Source organism: Pinus tabuliformis, chromosome Q, assembly GCF_031772625.1.
Source record: "Pinus tabuliformis cultivar Carrire ecotype Pingquan chromosome Q, CPIR1, whole genome shotgun sequence".
In the NCBI taxonomy this organism is placed as follows: Eukaryota; Viridiplantae; Streptophyta; class Pinopsida; order Pinales; family Pinaceae; genus Pinus; species Pinus tabuliformis.
This window is the reverse complement of record NC_142296.1, coordinates 570014360-570026785: the sequence shown is the minus strand read 5'-3', so window position 1 is coordinate 570026785 and position 12426 is coordinate 570014360.

The window sequence follows — 12426 nt, the reverse complement described above, 5'->3', positions numbered from 1 at the left end:
GTAGCAGCTGCAACACTGTCCAAAATTTTGGCCTGCATCCAATTTCAGAGCCTTCCTTGGATTTTTCCTTGATGTTTGCAAGCACTTGGGTTCATCCCGTGAGCCCGTGTTGAGTTGTTGCACCCTCCTCGCTTGACCGTTCATCGGACATCTTTTTGCATGTTGGTCACAATGTCATGCTTGTAGCCATGTTCTGCCTATGCATAAGGTCCATCTTCATGTGAACAAGTTGTATTTGCTATGTAAACATCCTTTGCACTCAAACACGAAGTTGTATGCATGGTCACGCAATTGTCGTCACTATGGTTCAATGATCTATCACAAGTGTTGCGCTTGTCGCTCGCACCGTCGGTCAATCACACTGAGTGTATGCTGCCTTGATGGTTCAAGGTATCTTGTCGTCGAGTCATGTTGAGTGTGTGTTCACAAGGTCATGCATGTAAGGAGTCACTCGTTCACACACTTAGTCATTTTTCTGAAGCTATGTCGACCAGACCAACCCCAACAACCAGACCTTCGCTGAGCTGCACTGCACAGTTTCAACCCTAAGTGAATAGGTATTGTTGCCTAGAATTGCGCAAAGCTTGAGGCTGCCTCCCAGGTCATCTACACTGCACAATCCTAGAATCAACTCGACTGGCTGTCACCCAGAACAACACAGAAGTTTCCCAGCAATCCATCTCAATCTGCGTTGCCCGCAAAACACATCAACCAAACCTCTAGCTAGTCAACTAGAGAGTTTGACCAAGCAGTGAACCCTGACCTCACTCCTGCAAAAAATTGCGCAGAAGCTGCCAAGCATGCCTGCTTCTATTGACTAAAAAAATATGCTAACATGCCGGACATACATCCGCTTCTTGTCACAGCATTGCTCTAAAAAATTGCGCAGTTTTTCCAGCCAGTCACCTTGTCAACTGGCCTGCTACTCATCCTAAAAATTGCACAGTTTTCATGAGCAGTTTCCCAGTTGCCCAACATCCCTCTCAGCTCAGAAACTGTGTAGGGATGTCCAGCAGGCTAGCCTTCGAGCTCTGCGCAATTTTTGCTAGCAACCTCCTGCAACTTGCTCCCAACTCCCCAGAACAATTGCGCAATTTTTGTCAGCAGACTCCCGCAACCCACTGCCAAATTCCCGAAGAAATTGCGCAGTTTTCAATGCTAGTCTCCCTGTGCTACCTGCACTATCTCCCTAGAAAAAATGTGCATATCTTCCCTCCAGCCGAGCCAGATCCTGCGGAGGGTCACCACTGATCTAGATTGCCCATCTCAGCCTCCTAGTGACCTCTACACAATTTTCACCGACAGTGACTGGAGCCCACATCCGGGCTCGAAATGTGTGCAGTTTCAGAGCCTTGTCCTCTCTCTCGGTCACCTGCATCTAAAAGAAAAAGATAATGCATCATGGTAGACTAGGATATTTTTGTATTTGATGTCATCTCGTCATGAGTGATTGTAGATACAGGTACATGGATGAGACATGACGCGACGATGAATGGGATGAACAAGGAGTGCATGCGAGGAGATTGGTTTGTGAAGGGACAAATAAGCAATGCATGCAAGGAGATTTGTTCACAAACGGATGAATATATGAAGCATGCCAAAGTAAAAGTGAATGAGCGACGTACACATGCAACATCAAGCAAACACCAAGACCATCGAAGACTCTGCACACCTTGCCATACAAAGGTGAAGCTATGATACACCAAGAGCACATCCAACACTTAGCAGCCCTGTAATTCGACACAGACACCACCAGCAGCATGAACATACCAGCACTGTCTAGTCAAGTCGTGTCATGAGTCATCTCAGCCACATCAATACTGTGGGCCATATTGTTGTAATCAATGTAATGTAACATGGAAGTCCAAGAGACCCACATGTAAATTTGAAGAGTCATGTAAAGCTGAAGAGTCATGTAAGTCAAATAGTCATGAGGGAAATCGAATAGTCACGAGGGCCTGTTTCACCCTTGGCTATAAATACCCCTCATTTGTACATGCGAGGGACTTTTCACCTTGGCTCCTCCCACATAACCTTAAGATTCTGTAATCTTTTCTTTGAGGAGCGAGTAGTGGCTCCAATGCCCCACTATCGGGGTTAGTGATGTAATGGTGTACAAGTGTGTCTTGGAACTTTTGCTTAATTCATAAGCTTGTTAATAGGCCAACACATTTTCAAAAATGTATTATATTAGTTTGTAAGACTATTATTTGGATGCTTGTAATGCATGTTTCTTTAACTTGTATTAAGATAGTTGAACTATTTCGGTTGTTTTAGTACATATGCTATTGGAAATGTGTTGTATCAGTTGCTAATGTTGTCTCGCACATGTGGGCTATCCCACCTGACACTCGACAAAATCATTCCCATAAACTTGTTATAATTCCCGTCGCACTTGTGTTGACTATTCCGTTGGGTGTTGTACATGCTATTTGTTCACCTTGTGTTTGTGACTGCCACATCCTTGTGGACTACTCCATGTCCTATTGTGTTGTGTGTCTATAGCAGAGTTGGGACTATTCCCTCTCAACCTGAGACTCACTTCCACCCTCTCGCTCAACAGTGAAATAAATTTGACACAAGCGGCATTAAGCAGTCACCAAGCACGCGAACCTTGTTGTTTGAAGACAAAACAAACCACTCTCATGTGCTAACAAGCAAGAGCTAAGGCATATATTTAAGTTAATGGAAACCGAGCGATTGTACTGGATGAGACTCCTACACCAAACAATGTGAGGTCTAGTTGGGACTTCATACCAGGGGGATCCCCTGAATGTTGGCGGGTCTAGCATCGTCAACATTTCTGGCACTAGAAGGAGGGCCAGATGACAATCTGAGGCTGTTACATCTGGTTTAAATATCTTAGCAAATGGATCATACACAATTCGTGCTCCTAGGGTGTTTCTCTCATTTCTCCCTTTCCGGTCTCAAAGAGGGTGCCCCCTCATAGTGATCGCAAAGCTAAGAAATCTGTGCAGAGGGTACCCCCTCGCAACAGTCACAAAGCTGAGAAATTTGAGCAACAAGTTCCCAACCCATCTTCTCAGTCGTCACCCATGGAGGAAATTCTAGAATGGATCAAAACACCTATGGCGAAGACTCATTCCTCCATTCCGCAAGAGGACATCACCGTTCATAACCCAAGTCTTGAGTATGATCTGCATCTTTGCTATCCTCCATCATGTACAAGCCATGACTCCTTGTACCATGAATCGCTTGATCAATCCACTTCACAAGCTAGTTGCGTGCATTCTCTTGATTCTCAAGCTGCTAGCTCAAGTTGCCGTCATGTGCAAGGCAATCTCATTATATAGGAGGAGGAGAAGGAAGGTGAAGACACTATCAATTTTTTTTAAATTGGAAACTAGGGCCAAACTCCATGTGGGTCACCTTATTTCCGACCATTGATATTTTTCTTGGATTCCTCTCTTTGAGAGGTGTAGGATTGATCTAAAGATCATCCGATTCTGACATGTATTTATGAAGATATGAATTTATTATATCATTTGACAATTTTTCAAGGTCATCCAACAACCAAATAACCCCTAGTTCAACCTCAACATCGCATTTAAATAGAGGAGGCCTCAATTCATTTTTGACACACATCTCTCATGATCTCTCTCCACTCGTTTAGATTTGGTGGAAATTGAGGTCAAGTGGGAGACCTTGGATGTAGCCGTAGTCCTAGAGAGGAGACCTAGCCATTGTCACAAGAATCCTAGCCGCAGTTTATGAATCCCTAGCCACAACAAGACGAGGGGAGATCTAGCCACAACAAAGGAGGCCTAATACGCAGCTCAAAGAGAGACTAAGCCACAGTCATCTAGCCGCAGTTAAAGATGACCTAGCCACAGTCAAAAGAGAGCTCCAATATGTAGCAAGAGGAAGCCCTAATCTGCTGTTCAAATAGGCTCTTATCCGTAGAAAGAAGAAGCCCTATCCAGTGTCAAAAGGTGGCACTAGTTCTACAACAACGAGACCCTAATACACAAAACAAGAAAAGGACAAGACAACGAGGAATGGAACACTGTTTTGGGCATCGTTGAGGAGGCCGAGGTGCTGTCTTGAGGGAAACATCCTATTGGAGGACAATTGTAGCAAGGGGAAGAAATTTTGGGTTAGTTTGAAGTTTGTTAGGGACTGTGATTAGTGCCCTAACCAATCCCAAAATTGCAACAAGTTCAAATGTCGTTACGTTAATGATGGTTGGAAACTATTTTGCAGACATTTTCTTCAAGGGTTGCAATGTGCTAGGCTGCAGGCCATAGCACCATAGCAAGGGCTGCTAAAGGGAAGTCAAGAATGTGTCACATTTTCATATGGAAGACTTATTCAAGTACCCTAACCAGATCAACAAATCAACACTGTCAAGGAAGCTTAGGGCTACTGCAAGTACCCTAATCAAATCAGCTATCTACTATAGAATTTATAAGCAACGTTTGGTATGATTGTATTTATAGTTGCAAGCCAAATTTTCCTAGGTTTGATCAAGCTACCTAGAGGTAAAATTCTGCTGATCCAGGTGGTTGCAGAGACACACACAAGACAAAGAGGGCTTATGAAAGCTCGAAAATAAAAGTGATCATAATGCTTTGGAACTAGGACCAGAGGGTAGATATCGTCTTCCTGATCACAACAATGTGAACGGTTTGTCAATCTGAGCTCGTATGAGGGAGAACGAGCTAGTCAAAGTTTTGGTCAAAGTTGGGTTATGGGCCAGGTTTAAGTGTCCTACGATTTGACTGACCCCGAGGCATGAAACCTAGCTACCAAAACCGGGCGAATTTGTTGGATCGTTAATTTGTTTAATATCCCTTATATTAGACAAAATTGAAACAAATTTGATTGCTATAAAAAATAATATATATATATATATATTATATAGGTGATGGGCCATGACCCCTGCCACTTCCACCAGAATCTGAAACCGCATATCAAAATTTTTATTAAAAATAAGGCCAGAGGCCATGACCCCATCAGAGCCTCCAACCTCCATACCCAACATTATATAAATGTATGGGTCGGCGATCATGACCCCGACCGACCCCAACCAACCCACACTATATGTTAAAACAATTATTAAGGGGGTGGGCGGGCCACCTTCGGTGGACCTGGCCCACACCCCAAAAAACACATGCCATATTAAAAGGAGGGGCTGGTGGGAGTTGAACCCACGACCGGTGGGAGGGCCAACCCCGCCCACGCGGCGTCCTCATATGTCACCCCTCATATAATGCACAACCCACACTCCAAACAAAACCTTTGCCGGTTCCAAAGTTAATGCAACAACCACATTCCATTTAATACCAACCGCACGCCAATTTTAAGCAGTTATAAAAAAAAATCACATGCCAAAATATATTTATATGCTTGCCTAACTTGAGAGGGTCGGGATTTGATCCCCTGACCTCTCTTCAACCAAACACCAAATTTACCAACGTGCCACAACGACTTTGTTGGTAACTCCGCCTAGAATTTATATAAACTCGTCTTTTTGTCAGTGCGCCTGGGTAGCGTGGAGGAGCCAAGAGTGTGCACGTGGATCGAGGCATTTTTTTAAATTAATTTTTAATGTAGGGTGGAACCATGAACTTGAGAAAAACACAGGCGGAACCATGATTGGGCGAAATTTTCAGGAGGGTGAAATTTTTGCAGTGTCCAAATTGGACAAACTTTATGTTGATCCTACACATCTCGGTGACACGAATCCGATGGCGCAGTCATAATTTTTATCTGAGCAGCAGATCTCCAGAGGACCCGGAGGAGGGAATCTTTAAGGAATCTAGGGGGAATCTAAAAGATTCCTTAAGCCCCAGATTTTCACTTTCTTAGAATTCAGAAATTTGACAGTTGATTTTGCACTATTCAACACCAAAAATCTGATGGTGCATTCAGATTTCCTATCTGGTCATTCTATTTTTCGGCCACTTTTCAAAGTGGAGTGCAGGTGTCAGCATTCATGTGCGAGCATTCATTTCCATGCGATTCAACACCACAAGATTGATGGTACGACCAACTTTAGCAGTTTGAAATCCTCTTCTTTAGATGACCAAGATGTGAGGTATATGCAGTATGTTCATGTACTTCTTTTGCTATGAGATGCATTGTGCTGCATAGATCCCTGTTTGATGTTTAATGAGGGATCTTGTTTCTTACTTGTTTTCATGATTCCTGCTTGCTATGATGTGGAATCATTTGTGGGATGTACTTGTTGTCATGATTTGTCATGTCTTGTTTTAGATCCCTTTGTCGTTATGTTGAGTCGCCATGTATGATTGCATTGAGATCCCTTTTATGCCATGTTGGCGGCATGTTCATTATCATCATGCATGAGTTTGTATCATACTGATATGAGTCCTTTTTTGACTAAGAGTTCCTGTAGCGAAACATCTCTTGGAGCCACTCCTGTGTGAGGGAATTTTCCTTGTATGACAACAACGTCACCTCTTATGTACATCATCACTATTGACAACACTTAATGCAACAACATACACCATCTTGACACTGGGGCCGGAGACGTAGTCCCCCCTGGACGAACTCCATTATCAACATCTTGTTATTTTATGTTGCTGATGATTTTCATGTTCCTTCTTCTTTACATCATGCATTTATGTTCCTTTATGCTATTTTCAATGCAATTCTAATCACATCATGAAAGTAAAAGATCTTGGTTAAATCCGGGAGTTGTGTCAACTAAGATCAAGTTTGGTATCAAAGCGGTCTTTGCGTGGATGTGAATTGCAAGTGTGAACAATGGAACATGCAGCGACAGAGGATGAAAGAGCGATGTATGAGACCATGCTCAAAATTTCCAAAAGATTGGAAATAATGTATGAAGCTCGACAAAATGAGACAGAGGAAAAGGAATGATTGCAGCTTCAATTACGAGCCACAGAAGAGGCCCTAGAAGAACTGAAGCACAACAAACAAAATCTTCAAACAGAGTTCGTTGAATTGAAGACGCTTCTACATGAAGAGAAAGAGGAAAAACAAAGCTTGATACAACAACTGCAAGCTAAGGACGAGGTCTTGGAAAAGCTGCAGTGTGACCCATGTGAGGTAAAAAGTAGTTCTATGTCTTCATGTATGTGTTTTGATGATGATTTCGTTGTTTTTGAAAATCATACCATAGGAATTGGCTCCAAACTGTTGAAGAAAATGGGGTATGAAGGGAAAGGCTTGGGCATTAAAGGCCAAGGCATTGTCAATCCCATCAAAGTAGAGGAATTACCCCATCAGGCAAGACTTGGGTATGTCAGAAACGAATTTAGGGAACGTGCCGAGACAACTAGCGAACCACCAACAACAGATGATGAGCAGCCCTCATTATTTCTTTCCAAATCGACAGAGGAGGTAAAAGATGTTGATTTTCTTTCAGTTTCGGCTTCACAGAGTATGATTTCTATTGGAGATGTGGAGATCCCAACTACAGGGAGAAACATGAGGCTCCTTATCAGGACGAGGAACGAGGAGGAAGAAGATCTTGGTGTTAATAACTAAGGCATAACTCAACCATTGGGGGTTAAGCAGAGACCTCGATTTGGAGGCTTGGGATACACCGAAGGAGAATGCTCGAAGGTGTCAGATTCTTCCGAGACATCGTCGAAATCGTCGAGGAAAGAGAATGATGGGAACACATCCCCATCATCCCATGGCAGTGCCCATGGCAAGGAAAGAGCTGAGGCAAGCTCTCATCGCCATAGTCACATCAAAGACGGCAAGGAAAGGTATAACCAGTTTCGATATTCGAATGTTCATTTCAACTTATTATCATGTTGTTAAAGATGAACATAAATCATGGAATCGAAAGACATGTACCTTTTGTGGATTACATAACCATACATTTTCGAAGTGTTGGAAAAGAATAGCACCACACAAAAGGAGGAGGCATGAAAGACCCCCTCAACAACAGGCAAAGAAACATGTTAAGAAGGTGATGCAGGTAAAAACCCCACGATACCCACAGTATGCATATAAAATGCAATTTCCTCATCTGTCCCAGGAATTTCTATGACCTGCTTGGTCAAACCTTCATAAGCTAAGGTTTAAGGCCCTTCATTCAATCTCACGCGGAGACATTTCGTTAGACTTACTATAGTCTAATCCTTCATTAATATTTCTATCGAGACTTTATAACTCAACCCTTCACCCTTTATGGCAACCTTGGTTAATCCTTTTCCGAAACCTTATAACTCAATAGAGTATGCCTTCGGAACTCTTGACTTACGATATGCGACTACCTTCCCCACCGTTGATTTCATTCACCATATCAACGGTTGCTGCAATATCACATCAAACCATCATGTGACTTCGTCGCCTCTTGCATGCGATATGCGATCACAACCGAACTTCAAATAAAATGAAACCGCACCTATAACCTTCCCGGGTCCGCCTTTTCCAATTCCTTTATCACGATCTTTCTCCACTATTGATCTTACCCTCGATCCGACAACTGTACTTCTTCCCAATCAATAAACCAAGCCGACGCTTTATAATCGTTGATCAAGATCTGCTTGTTCCGACGGTCCATAGCGATATCGGGTGGATCACTTACGCGACGTTTAACGCCTTTATGGAGTCGATGAGAACTATAAGTCCTCAATCTATAAAAGTTCGGGTCCGCCCTTACAATTAACACTCAATCTCTTTACGACATGATATCCATTCAAAATGGATTACCTAATCCTTTAGTTATAAATGATAAGCTAATGACACAGGAAGATTACAATAAGAAGATAAGGGAAGTGGCCAGAGATCAGGTAAACACTTCATCCATGAAGGGCATACCAACAGGCAAAGTATTATACCAAACTTTTGAAAACTTGTTTTACCTCCAACATGAGGTAAAACACCTTTTTATTAATAAGCCAACTTTTGCCAAGTATACAGAGGCAGATGAGATATACCGAAAAATGCTCAATATCCAATTACCAGATGCTGATACATGGGAAAACTCAATGATTTACTGTAGGAAAAACATAGTAAAAATATAAATGTACAGTAAAAAGTAAAAGAGCACAGTAAAAGGATATTGACAGGTCAGCAAGGTCAAAGAGTATCAGATGAAAGTGTATCAGATGAAAGGTCATAAGTAAATATGACATCCAGCGTGAAGACCAAATAGCCAAGTAGCTTAAAGGGCAAAAGATCGAAGACTAAAAGACAATAGAACCTAAATAAAAGGGACAACAAATAGTAGTTCAATAGCTGTCTCTATCTTCTTGCATGAAGATATTTCCTTTTCCTAGATTAGTTCTCAATGCAGTTTGAGATATTTTGTAAAAAAATTTGTATAAATACTTCATATTTCGAAGTATTGAGGGTGGATTGCTATACATTTGTAGAGTTATTTTGATCTTAAACTTAAGGGTGATTGTACCATTTTCAAGTCAATAGACTGGAGAAAGTAATAAAAAGATTGCACTAGAGGATTCATGAGATGAGCTATTGCAGTGAAGTATCTTCTTTGTCTGATTTTGTTACCTTCTTATGTGTTTCATAAACTTAATTGTTTTCCAAATTTGAATGAATTAACTGGAAATATCACTCAGAATTTTTTTAAGTACACTTTGTTTTGCACAGTTAGTCGTTTATATGTTTTCCTCTGATACCCAGATTTGAGAACCCTTAATTTCTCTCCCATCCCGGTTGACCTCTTTCACTTCTCTTCATGATCCGGCCTAGGGAACCCTTAATTTCTCCCTGGATCCGATTGGAAACCATTTCACCATCAAGCCTTTGAGATCTGTAGTAACTCCTCTATCTTGCCCTCTAGACACTATTTTTAGAGCTTAATCCAGTCTTGTTTGTCTGACATTCGACCCCATAGTCCAATGGTAAAAGACAACCCTTTTTCATCTAAGTAAGTGATCCCACCACCCAAATTCAAATCAAAAACCCAAAAACAATCATAACTAGCCTAAAATTAATTAACTAAAACAAATTTAAATAAAAAAGAGAGAACCCTCTCTGAGATTAGGAAGGCTAGGTCTTAATCTCCAAAAGTGGTTAGTGGTTACCTCTATCATTTCTTTTTCTGACAACTTTGAAGAAATTTTGGAATGATAACACTACAAACCATTCGCGGTGCTTTCCATTCGTCAAAGTCATTTTAGCTTCGCGAATCGTGCACTTCAGGCTCTGATCCAGCTCCCAAGGAGTCTCGCTTGGTAGTATTGTGATCTCTTTGAATCCAATGATCGACTGCACCTCTGACTTCGGCCTACTAAATTCTTTGTTCAGCGCAATTTGGATATCTGCGATCCCCGCATTCGGATTGTCATTAGAATGCTTAATACACCAGGTTAGCGCGCGATCCTGCAGAGTGCTGACCAGCGTCGCTTTCTTTATATTATCATTTGTAACTCCCTGCGCTTCCCATACAGCTCTTATCACAAACCAAAACTAGTCTGGATCTTCATTTCCTACTCCCTTGAACACAGGCAACTTTATCACGCTTGCCATATTGACTCGTGGTGGTGGCGGAGGTGGTACGGGTGAAGATGGAGGTGAAGCTGGTGAAGCTGGTGGTGGTGTGGGTGGGGGTGGTATGCGCGGAATCCTCTGCCTTATCAAATTGATCGCACTTTGTAGCGAGACCTTCACGAGCTCTTCCTCGTCCCCTCGCGAAGGTGAAATCAAAGGACTATTCTCTGGTCCCTTACTTCCTTCATTTCTATAGGTTTTTCCACTTTGCATAGCTCCAGACATCAAGTTAATTTCATAACCCTCTTTTCACACAATAACATTTTAATCCAAGTATTCAGAGACTTTACGTACTTAACTCGCGGTCCTTTGAGAAAGTGTCACTTTGCCTCGCTATAGCTAACTGAAGTATCCACCATGAACTCAGTAATAAATCCTCATATAATCCGATCGAGCCAGTAATCAGTAGCGTGTGTGATCTTATCCTCTGATGCTTCCAATCTGTGCACCAACTATGGGGTCCACACAATATGATTGTCGAGCTTCCACCTTCCTTGGCTATCTGCTAGCTTCGCGATCCACTCATATAGCTCAGTAGGGAAAGATGTGAAGAAAATTTCGTGGATCTCTGTGTATAGGTAGCAGTCTAACCACTCTTCTTTTGTCAATCGCGGATTCATGTTCTCCTACGTCGCGAACTCGTGAATCCTCCTGTCCAACCAACCTTCAATTTCCTTCTTAGTTGGATTCCAATGATACGACATCAGACATCTCTATGCAGATTCTGATCCCAACAACGGAACCATTTGTTGGCTTGAGGGGGCCTGACCCAGGTTCAGAGTTATTTAGCCAAACAAATCCCTATACTACTAGCCCTTTCGGCAACATCCCGCGGAACGCGGACTGAGGTCTCACCTGAAGCAATATGGGGAGATGCTGGAACCAAGTTTCCGCACCCTTGAGATGTCTGAGGGGTCGGTTTAGTCTAACTGTAAATAACTTTGTGCAGGTCACTTCACTCACTTTCCTGACCCTCAAGGCCTTTGCGCTCTGTTATAATCACCTTCGCACAGCCCTAACCAGGGGTGAGGTGCTTTCGCGCTACTAAAGCAGTGATCTGTGCTATTTCCCCAAGTTACAGCTCGGATCTTACTTATCGTCTTATAACAGTTAGTCATCTTCACGTAAACAAATAGTTTATCTTATATTCGCCTTATCAACACATTCATATAAGTTCGCGCATCATATAAACAACAGAAATGGAATTTATACCCAATACAGTTAATGCATAAAACAATAAAAGATACACAGAAATGATGTAAAACTTCTCTTTATTAATGCTTCAATTGGTTATAGACTCAACCTGCCCTGCGCACTTAGCTGCAGGGGTCCGCGCACTCAGCTGTGAACTACTAGGCCTCTGCACACTCAGTTGCAGAGCCTTCTCCTACTCTACAACCCAAAGACTCGACTTTACACTTCAACTTAGACTCAATGCTTCATCTTCTCTTAGATTGTTCTTTCTTAGATGTCTCTTTACAACTTCGAGCCTCGCTCTATTTATACAATCCCATGGTCCATAGACCATGGGTAGAACTTTCAAGACGACATTACATTTCAAAAGTAAGGGCGAACAACCCTATGACTCAATTATAACTTCGCACTCCGCGCCCACAAACCGCGGAGTCTTTGCATCGAACTTAGTCAAAACTTGGGCTTTAAGCCCCAAAACTTGTCTTGGGGGATCTCGTGCCCAACAATTGTTGAGATTTTTTGTCATCCACAATCTTAAATGGGTTCTCATCGTACATATTTGAGAAGAAAACACTACACAAAATTGGCGACTCCGTTGGGGAATAATTCTGATTCAGAAACCTGGGTCTCTAATACAAAATTGGCGACTCCGTTGGGTTTTATACTTTAGATCGAGAAACCTAGGTGCCATTCGGTTTTTAGCTTAGTGTTTCTTATTTTTTTTCAATTCTCTTAATGTTTCCTAGT